Here is an 8208-nt window from a genome sequence, read left to right as displayed (position 1 = left end):
GACCAACCTAGATAACATATTGAAAAGCAGAGACATTACTTTGCCAACAAAGGTTCGTCTAGTCAAGGCTATGGTTTTTCCTGTGGTCATGTATGGATGTGAGAGTTGGACAGTGAAGAAGGCTGAGCGCCGAAGAATTGATGCTTTTGAACTGTGGTGTTGGAGAAGACTCTTGAGAGTCCTTTGAACTGCAAGGAGATCCAACCAGTCCATTCTGAAGGAGATCAGCCCTGGTATTTCTTTGGCAGGAATGATGCTAAAGCTGAAACTCCAGTACTTTGGCCACTTCATGTGAAGAGTTGACTCATTGGAAAAGACTCTGATGCTGGGAGGGATTGGGGGCAAGAGGAGAAGGGGACGACAGAGGATGAGATGGCTAGATGGCATCACTGACTTTATGGACGTGAGTCTGAGTGAACTCCGGGAGTTGGTGATGGACAGGGAGGCCTGGCATGCTGCGATTCATGGGGTCGCAAAGAGTCGGACATGACTCAGCGACTGATCTGATCTGATCTGATCTGATCCCTTCTGAACTCTGATGTTTGTCTTTTCATGTTGGTGACCCTGCTGCGCTCTACTTTGAATTTCCCTGCCTGCAGTAGTGTCTGTAACATGTCTCTTAGCAGAAAATTAAGGTGTTTGTAGGCTTATCTAGCTTATTTTCTTCTCTCAGAGAATGAAGATCTACACTAATTGTTGTCCAGTGTCTGGAAACTGTGCTGTCATCTGTTTTGCCTAGTTTTGCAGTTGTTTACTGACTAAAGAGAAATCTGGTACCAGTTACTTCATGACGAAGTATGAATCCCATAATACTGAATCATTGTGGGAGGTTGGTGAAGTTTTGTGAAGGTTTTGTGAAGTTGGTGAAGGAATCACAATGAGCCTTGATGATTTTGTAGTTAATGGCCATTTAAGAATTGTCAGTTTATGGGCCCTGGGGTAGTTGACTTGGGAGTGGTTTGTCCTTTTCAGTGAGAATTTCCAGAAAAGATAATGTAAATTGTAAAGTGTCAGTCGCTCAGTTGTATCTGAGTCTTCAGACTCCATGGAATGTACCCTGCCAGGCTCATCTATCTGTCCATGGGATTTCCCAGGCAAGAATACTGGAGTGGGTTGCCATTTTCTTCTCCAGGGCATATTCCTGACCCAGGGATCGAACCTGGGTTTCCTGTGTTGCTGACAGATTCTTTACTGTAAGACAGTATAGAAATGTGCTTGCTTTTGGTTTAGAATTATTTATTAAATGTTTTTATAGGCTCTTGTGTCTCAGAATAAATTTTTGACTCTTGGAATTTAGAATGAACCTAGTTGGATTACTTTTGGGGAGATGGAACTGGTAATGATTCTTCTGTATTATTTCTAATCATCAGAAATTGGTTTCAAAATGGCTTTGCTGTCAGAGAAAGACTACATCTGACAATTTGAAAATAATCTCATGTTGTAACAACAGTAAATTAACTGGCAGAAAGACATGTTTCCATAGAGTGTTTTGTGTCTTTATGTTATTCTTGCGTTTTTCTACTTGGTGAGCTGCACATATGTACACACTCAGTGAACATATGATGTGTGAATCTTCATTCAGACTATTTCACTTGTTAGTCAATCATAGTGATTACTTTCTGTGTGTCAAACATGTTACTAGATGATGGAGAAGAGGTGACAAAAGAAGTAGGAGATAGTGTTGCTAACCAGAAGACTATATGAGATGACACATATCAAAGGAAACAAAATATTCTTGCAGAGATTAATGGAGTACAGAATGATTTTATCAGCTCTCAGGCAGGAATGAGGAGCTGCATTTTGAAAGTTGATGAATATGCATTGATTAACAAAGAGGATAAGGGAGGAAAAATCTTTCTTTTAAAAAGAAGGAATGCTGTGTTGCATGGTGACAGCTGAGAATGACAGAATTGTTCTGTGGAAAGCAAGCAAATTAAATTGATTTGAATGAAAGTTTGTGTAGAATATAGTCAGAAATTAGATTGTAGAGCTAACTGAGGTATAGGGATGTAGATGATTTCAAGCTTTGGTCTGGAAAGAGATGTTTCTGACTGACCTTGTGTTAAGATGTAGACAAAATTAAGAATTTTGTGTTCACAAAGCAGTTTTATAGGTGCAGATTTATTTTAAGATGAACTATGAAGCAAATTAAGACAGTGTTACTATGTTTGAATATAATTTGCAAAATGAAAGGCTGTTTCTTAGTGGGATTTGAAAGGCATTGTTGATATTGTTCAGTCGCTCAGTCACGTCCGACTCGGTGACCCTGTGGATTTCAGCACACCAGGTTTCCCTGTCCTTCACCTTCTCCTGGAGTTTGCTCAGACTCTTGTCCGTTGAGTTGGTGATGCCATCCAAACCATTTCCGTGCTCTGTTGTCCCTTTCTCCTCCTGCCTTCAATGTTTGCCAGCCTCAGGGTCTTTTCCAGTGAGTCGGCTCTTTGCATCAGGTGGCTAGGGGTGGAGCTTCAGCTTCAGCATCAGTCCTTCTAATGAATATTCAGGGTTGATTTCCTTTAGGATTGACAGGTTTGATCTACTTGCACTCCAAGGGACTCTTAAGAGTCTTCTCTGACATCACAGTTCAAAAGCATCAGTTCTTTGGCGCTCAGCCTTCTTTATGGTCCAACTCTTACACCCGTATGTGACTACTGGAAAAACCATAGCTTTGACTATATGGACTTTTGTCGGAAAAGTAATCACTCTGCTTTCTAATACGCTGTCTAGGTTTGTCATACCTTTTTTTCCAAGGAGCAGGCATCTTTTAATTTCACAGCTGCAGTCACCACAGTGATTTTGGAGGCCAAGAACATAAAATCTGTCTCTGCTTCCATTGTTTCCTCATTTATTTGCCATGAACTGATGGGACCAGATGCCGTGAGCTTAGTTTTCTGAATGTTGAATTTTAAGCCAGCTTTTTCACTCTTCTCTTTCACCTTCATCAAGAGGCTCTTTAGTTCCTTTTTGCTTTCTGCCGTAAGGGTGGTGTCATCTGCGTATCTGAGGCATATTGAAAGGTGTAGCTTGCAGAATAAGTGAATATGCAAAATTTTTACATGTTATGAGTGGCTACATAAGGGGGAAAAAGGGGACTTTTAGAAAAGTATATAAAAGGGGACTTTAGAAAAGTATATAAAGTATATAAAAGTTACATAAGGGGGAAAAAAAGGGAACTTTAGAAAAGTATATAATGGTAACTGAAGTTTGACTAGGACAGAGGTTCATAGTATATATGTATATTTTTTGTTCCAGGTTGCTGCTTTTTCTAAGAGAGCACCCATGACCCTGATGGTGTTTCCAGTTTTGATAAAGAGTTCTATTGCAATTATTGATTAACTGAACAAATTCAGGTTAGTAGATTTTGTGGACAGTACTTCTCTTTTCCAATTATATGTTAATATTTTTAGAAATGGATAATTTTGTATTTAAAGTTACATATGTATACACCAGTGAAGTAGAAAGGCCAAGTCAATTTAAACTTCTCCTGAATTATGTACCTACCACGCTACCTATTATGTACAATTTGCAGTGCATAAAATGAAAAATGTTTTATTTCCTATTTAATAGTTTTTTACTTTAAGGTGCTAGGTAAGTTGTGGGTGAATATTGTATACTGTACCTTTTCATCCTGTGGCATCTTTAGTGCTGAAAATAAACTACTCATCTTAAAATTGTTTGAAACTTTTAGTAGCTTATTTAGAAAGATTTCATTTTTATTCATATTTCAGTTATACATTCAGATTTTTATTTTTTTTATTTTTTTTAAGTCTGTGAATTTTGACAAATATATGTTCATTACCATAATCTTCTAAATTCACTCTTGTTGCCTTTTTGTAGTCAACCTCTCTCTGCATCTCAATCCCTAGCAACCACAGATCTGTTTTTTTTGTCCCTGTAGTTTACTTTTTCCAGTATACCATTTAAATGAAATAATTTAATGTGTAGCTTTTAAAATCTAGCTTCTTTCATTTAGCATAATGCATTTGCATTTATCCATGTTGTGTGTACCAGTAGCTCATTCTTTTTTGTTACTGAGTAGTGTCCTATTGTATGGATATACTGCAGTTAGTTCCCTGGTGGCTCTGACAATAAAGAATCCTCCCCCAGGGTAGGAGACCCAGTTGTAGTTTTTGAGTCCGGAAGACCCCCTGGAGAGCGGAATGGGTTTCCACTCCAGTATTCTTGCCTGGAAAATTCCGTGGACATAGGAGCCTGGGGTCCATGGGGTGGCAAAGAGTCAGACATGATGAGCGACTAACACTATCTATCTATCTGTCTATATACATATACAGTTAGTTTATCCATTCACCATATGATGGACATGTGGGGAGTTTCTAGTTTTTGGTGATTATTGCAGTCGTGCTTTCTTCTTTTTTAATCCTGTGATAAAATGCACATAAAATTTACCTTAACCATTTTTAAATGTACAGCTCAATGGTGTTAAGTATATTCACATTGTTATGTAGCCGTCACCACCATCCATCCTCATAACTTTTCATCTTGTAAAACTGAAACTCTATACCCATTAAACAATAAAACAATAACTCTCCATTCTCTGCTCCCCCAGTTCCTGGCAACCAGCACGATACTTTCTGTCTTTATGATTTTGACCACTCTAAGTACTTTATATGAATGGAATTATACAGTAATTTTCTTTCTATGACTGACTCATTTCACTTAGTGTAACGTGCTCAAGGTACATCCATTTGTAGCATATTGCAGTTTTCTTCCCTTTTTACGTTTGAATAATATTGTGTGTATATATCACATTTTGCTTATCTACTCATCAGTTGATGAACATAGTTGGGTTGCTTCCGTGTTTTAGCTGCTGTGTATTCACAGCCACTGTGTGGCTGTGAACATGGGTGTACAGTGATCTCTTCAAGGCCCTGCTTTTATTTCTTTTTGTGTATATGCTCAGAAGCGAAATTTCTAGATCATAATTCTATTTTTACTTTTTTTGAGAACCACCATACTGTTTTCGACAGGAGCTACACCATTTTATATTTCTGCCAGTAGTGCACAAGGCTTCCAGTTTCTTCACGTCCTTGCCAGTGCTTATTATTTTCTTTTTTTTTAAGTAACCATCTTAATGGTTATGATGTGGTATTGTACTTTAGTTTTCATTTGTGTTGCCCTAATGATTGCTGACATTGAGCATCTTCTCATGTTATTTCATGTTGGTAATTTACATATCTTTGGAGAAATGTTTCAAGCCCTTTTCTCAATTTTGAGTCATGCTGGTTTGTTGTTGAGTTCTAGGGTAGTTCTTACATATTCTGGATATCAATTTCTTATCAGATATATGATTTCCAAGTATTTTATCCTATTCTGTGGGTTGCCTTTTTATTCTATGCATAGTATCTTGTGCACAAAATTTTTAATTTTCATAAAGTCAAATTCGTTTTTTAATTTCTTTTTACATGTGCCTTTGGTGTCCCCCTGTCCAAGAAATCATTGTGAAATTCAATGTTCTGATGCTTTTGTGCTTTGTTTCTTCTAAGAGTTTTATTATTTAAGTCTTACATTTAGGTTCTTCATCCATTTTCAGTTAATTTTTGTATATGGCATTAGGTGTGTGGACCAGTTTCCCCAGCACTCATTTGTTCAAAAGACTTACTTTTTCCCCATTGGATGTTCTTAACACCCTTATCAGAAATCATTTGAGCGTGTACGTGTGAGTTTATTTCTAAGCTCTCTTTCACTAGTCCGTGTGTCTGTCTTTTTGACAGTGCTGCACTGTTTTGATTACTGTAGCATTCCAGTGAAATTTTGAAATCAGGAAGGGTGAATCCTCTAGTTTTTCTTTTCTTTTTCAAGATCTTCTTGGCTCTTCGAGGTCCCTTGAGAGTCTATGTGAATTTTAGGATCCTTTTTTCTCTTTGTGCAAAATTCTTTGGGATTTTGATAAGCGTTGCATAGAATCTGTAGATTGCTTTGGGTAGTATTGACATTTTAGCAATATTAAGTCTTTTAGAATATTAACGTGAGATTTATTTCCATTTATTTATGTCTTCTTTAATTTCTTTCAGCAATGTTTTATAGTTTTCATTGTACAAGCCTTTTACCTCCTTGGGTAACTTATTTCCTAAGTATTTTGTTCTTTTTTATATTACTGTCAATTAAGTTATTTTTGTAATTTTCTTTTTCAGTTTGTTCATTGTTTGCGTATAGAAACACAACTGACTTTAGTCTTTGTATCTTTTTTTGCTGAATTCATTTATTACTTCTAACAGTTGTTTTGGTGGAGTCTGTAGGGTTTTCTACATAGAAGACCACATTATCTGCAAGCAGAGATAATTTTATTTTATCCTTTTCAGTCTGAATGCCTTGTATTCTTTTTCGTAATTGCTGTCACTTGAGCTTTCGGTGCTGTAGCCAATAGAAGTGATGAAAGTGAGCATTCTTACCTTGTTCCTGATCTTACAGGAAAAGCTTTTAGTCTTTCACCATTGAGTATGTTGTTTGCTGTGAGCTTTTCATATATGGCTTTATTATGTTAAGGTAGTTTCCTTCTATTCCTATTTAATTGAGTGTCTTTGTCATGAAAGGATGTTGAATTTTGTAAAACACTTTTTGTGTGTTAGTTGAGATGATTATGTGAGTTTTTCCTTCATTTTGTTGATGTGGCATATTATATTAATTTTTGTATGCTATGCTCTCCTTAGTTGCAGGAATAAATTCCACTTGTCATGGTATATAATATATTTACTGTGGAGTCATACAGTTTAAAATAAAAATGTGATTATATATTCTTTATTAAAACAGTGTTACTTGTTTTTAAAGAGATCATAATGATTTAACTATTGCCTTTTTGGATTGGGGGTTGCATTTCCTTTTTAAAATGTCATTAAAAATTAATTAGAAAAAACTTAACAGATCATATGGGTATGGGAAGAGACTTGCAACTTATGATCTTTTTTTTTAAATGATCATTTTGAGTATAGAAAGAGAGGTGATGAAAATTATAAGATGGGGGTATATTGGAACTTATGTGTTGTCCTTATTATGGAAAAATCAGGTAGCTTTCCTCAGTATAGTGGTAGATCAGAAATGTACAAATTTTTATGTAGTTAACCCTCATATAGGGAGCTCCAAGAGTTACCTGTTTAGAAAAGTCAAGTATTTGTAAGAATTCTTCTGTCTTAAAAATGTATGTAAAAAGGACAAAGGTTGGGCATGAAAAGTTAATTTAAACTTTCTTGAATGAATACTTGGGATGAAAATGATGGAAACTGTCATTCTGCCTTGGGGAAATTAAATTAGTAATATGAAAGATTAGCTTATTTAGTGGTATCAAAAAGCTATTTGAATATTTACAAGGAATATCTAGTTCATTATGTGCTACAGAAATAAAAATATTTTGAGCAAAATGTCATGCTTAGATTCAGAAAATGTTGGTTTCAATTTCAACTCCAAAGCCTGAACACTAAAAAAAGAGTCAGTGTGACTTTGAACTGTTCTCATGTTTTTGCGTATCTTTAGATAAATTATATAACTTTCATAGTCTCTGTTGGATAAGTGGTATGCTATATTATGTTCTCAGGGAACATTTCAGAAATAGATAAAACATTTTAGGCAGAGACAGAGCATTTTAAAGATGTTCCTGAGAGAATATTTGTTCATTGGGCATATTCAACACAGAGTCAGAGATGATGCTATGCTCAGAAGTTCTTCAGGATTTGAGCTCTTTTGTGAGTGTCTTATTAATTAGTTATCTGGCATAACTTTATAATAAACATAAAAAACATTTGTTGTTGTTCAGTTGCTCAGTCGTGTCTGACTCTTTGCAACACCACATGGACTGCAGCACTCCAGGCTTCCCTGTCCATCACTATCTCCCAGAGCTTGCTCAAACTCATGTCCATTGAGTCAGTAATGCCATCCAACCATCTTATCCTCTGTTGTCCCCTTCTCCTCCTGCCTTCTATCTTTCCCAGGATCAGGGTCTTTTCCAGAGTTTCAAAAACATTACTGAAAGCCAAATATTAGAAAAGGGATGAATTTCTAGTTTGTAGGAATACTGATTCCATTTGCTGAAGAGCATGTCATGAAATTTTAAGGCAAATATGTAGTTCCTAAGATGGGCGGGTCACAGTGGAGAGATCTGACAGAATGTGGTCCACTGGAGAAGGGAATGGCAAACCACTTCAGTATTCTTGCCTTGAGAACCCCATGAACAGTATGAAAAGGCAAAATGATAGGATA

General features: G+C 36.3%; 1 protein-coding gene and 1 pseudogene across 12 annotated transcripts in view; one reads left to right on the top strand and one right to left on the bottom strand.

Annotated features, from left to right (window-relative positions):
- Window positions 1-8208, top strand: part of FUT8 (fucosyltransferase 8 (alpha (1,6) fucosyltransferase)) — a 334040-nt gene that overhangs the window by 51624 nt on the left and 274208 nt on the right. For 10 of the 12 annotated variants that reach the window (XM_010846746.1, XM_010846750.1, XM_010846743.1 and 7 more), the window contains one exon: window positions 3253-3350. The exons of the other annotated variants lie outside the window; for them this stretch is intronic. The gene's annotated coding sequence lies outside the window, so the exon portion shown is untranslated. The remainder of the gene's footprint in view (window positions 1-3252; window positions 3351-8208) is intronic. 12 annotated transcript variants of the gene reach the window in all.
- LOC104993512 overlaps window positions 1-8208 on the bottom strand; it is a 16098-nt pseudogene that overhangs the window by 5021 nt on the left and 2869 nt on the right.

This window comes from Bison bison, unplaced genomic scaffold, assembly GCF_000754665.1.
Source record: "Bison bison bison isolate TAMUID 2011002044 unplaced genomic scaffold, Bison_UMD1.0 scf7180017864239, whole genome shotgun sequence".
NCBI lineage: Eukaryota > Metazoa > Chordata > Mammalia > Artiodactyla > Bovidae > Bison > Bison bison.
This window is presented reverse-complemented; position numbering and strand designations above follow the sequence as displayed.